Here is a 2909-nt window from a genome sequence, read left to right as displayed (position 1 = left end):
CCAACCACATATAAACGCATAAATGCACATCAGCTCACCAGCTGAGAGATAGTGGAGTAGTAAAAAACGTCGGTGATGCCATGCTCAGTTCCTGTTTATTGGTGATGCGAATTGGACGCATGGCAGGCCAGTGATGCATGCCATTGTCGGAAGGGACGGGTCGATGTAAATAAACAAGACGAGAACCCTACTGTGTGGTGTGCCATGCTAGCTACCTGGTCAAGACAAGACCCTGAAAGAAGGGTTACACTGTCACTGGAGCCATCAGGTCTAGAATTTTCGTTATTGGGCAATGAGCACTAGACCTGTTTCGTCATCTACGGAGACTCGCCACCATTTTTCTACCGGCTGGTTGAGATCGTAAGAATACGGCCCGGTGGTGTTTCCATAATCTTCTTCTTATGGCCAATTACTGTAATTTGAAGGTACACTACACGCTTTCACTCCATTGCACGTACATGTACGGGTGTGGCCAACAGATTTTTCTATACACGTAAAGCTAGCTAGCTGCCTGCCTGCCTGCCGGTACTTCACAATCAACTAGTAGAATTCCACGTTGGTAATTAAGCAGATACAAGTCTAAACACAGGGCATCCGTTTTCGCTTTCATGCACTAATTTTAATTGCACCTCCAGGTACGTACACTACTCCAACTTCCCAACGTCAATACTCCTACATGCTGCCACCGAAACATGAAAAATTAAAAGGAAATGAAGAAGAAGGAAATCCGGTATTCTTCAATCACTCTTTATATGCATAATATATCTGCAGCGAAAAGGTGATCAACCTGCACAATATCTACTCAGTCCAGCTTGATCTGTGTACGTATCCCCTCCGTGGGATCGATCAGTCAAGAGCAAAACCATAAAAAGGAAGAAAACAAAAAGCTACATCGATCGCATCGTGGCGGATCGATGCTTCGTGTCTCCTAAGTTAATCAATCAACCGCCATGGCTGGCCGTCGTCGTCAAGCCTTCCGGCCAGCGCCTACGAGGTTAAACATTTTTAAAATCGCAAAAACCTAACAGAAAAAAGTTACGGGGCTTTCAAGATCTAGAGGCAAAAAAACGAAAAAAATTCAAACTTACTAGGGGCGCAACGTGGATGTGGTGCGCCACTAGTAACAGAAAAGAAAAGTGGTTTTGAAAAAAAAATTGAAATTTTTTTCAAAAAATGATACGTAATATGACCGGGAAGTTTGAAATATTTTTCAAAATTTCATCATAGTCATGAACATGAACAAAGTCCTAGACATCAACAAGGTATAATAGGATTGATATGCTAGATATATCAACAAGTGCCTGTGAAGTAAGCTGTTGCTGGGGTTGGGTAGAACTCTAAAGTTAAGTGTGCTTGGGCTGGAGTAGTGTGAGGATGGGTGACCTTTCGGGAAGTTTGACCATGGAGTGCGAGTTGACCCGAGATTAAGCCATAGTGAACTAAGATTAAGAAAAAAACGAAAAAAAAAATAAAAAAATTCTATGTGGTGCGCCATTAGTATACCAGATACTAATGGCGCACCGTGGGCTATTCTAATGGCGCACCAGCAGGTGCGCCATTAGTACTAATGGCGTGGTGCTAGTGGCGCACCTGTAGTGCGCCATTAGTAGCGAAAACAGGTGCGCCACTAGCAGCCCTTTTTGTAGTAGTGGAAAGAGAGAGAGAAGACATGGAACCCACTAGTAAGTGAAGGCGAATAGTATGTGCTAACGAGTCGGTCCCATTAATGTACTAAAAATAATATTACATGTTATCCATTAACTAGGTTGTAGTAATATAAAAACATTATATGAACAAAGGGGGTACAACAAACATTGATGTACTACGTATGTTGCCTATTGATATGTGACTTGAAGGCCCTGGTCGCATGTTCGATCCTCGTCCTTTTTAATTTTTAATTTATATATGGGTCTAAATTTGTTTCATGACAGGTGGGCCCCTCGGTGTGTAAGCACTTCAATTTGTGGGTCGAAATTTGCTCCATTACAGGTGGACTATCGGTGCGTAGTTTTGTAGCTTATTGGTAATAATTAAAGAGAACAATAGAGTTTTTTACAAAAATACCATGGTGCAACGTTGAAAGCGAGAAAGTACGTGCGAGAGAGCGATGACCGAGCCAGAGAGAAATCAATTGGGGGAGGTGCGGGGGTTGCAACGGTGTTTGGAGTAGTTGTGGGTCGAATGCTACGAAAATATAATCTAAACCCACAGGAATAAATGCCTACACAATTTAATCCATGGTTGGAGTCTCCCTCGCAATGTAAATAGCTCCAGCTTTGCGAGGGATGGAGAGGTAGCTTCAATGTGTGAAAGATACGGCGTGAGAAAGCGAGGTCAATCGAGACACAGATAGGTAGAGAGACAAAGTAAGTGTGGTCCGATATTCATTGAAAAGATATATATGCTTTGGAGAGATATTGTCCGATTGAGCTTTTGGGAAGGGTGAGGGTTGTAAGATAGATCTTGAGAGATGATCCAGTCACAGACATGTAGATATATTTTGTGCGTGGGAGGAAGCAAGGTCAATCGATTACATATATAAAGGGAGAGAGATTGAGCGAGTGTGGGTCGTCGTGCGATCGAAAGAGTGAGACGGGTTGGAGAGAGTGACCTAGATAGACAATGTGCATGAGAAAGTATACAATATGAATATGTCGAATTGGGCTCAACCATGGAGATATACCGTTTGTATCCGAGAAAGAGCGAGGTCAATCGAGACATATATATATATATATATATATATATATATATATATATATATATATATATATATATATATATATATATATATATATATATATATATAGAGAGAGAGAGAGAGAGAGAGAGAGAAAGAGAGAGGGGGGAGGGAGAGAGAGATTAAGCGAGCGTGGCCTGCCATGAGGTTGAAAGAGTGGGGGCGGCTTGGA

This window comes from Triticum aestivum, chromosome 3B, assembly GCF_018294505.1.
Source record: "Triticum aestivum cultivar Chinese Spring chromosome 3B, IWGSC CS RefSeq v2.1, whole genome shotgun sequence".
NCBI lineage: Eukaryota > Viridiplantae > Streptophyta > Magnoliopsida > Poales > Poaceae > Triticum > Triticum aestivum.
Note: the sequence above shows the minus strand (reverse complement) of the source record.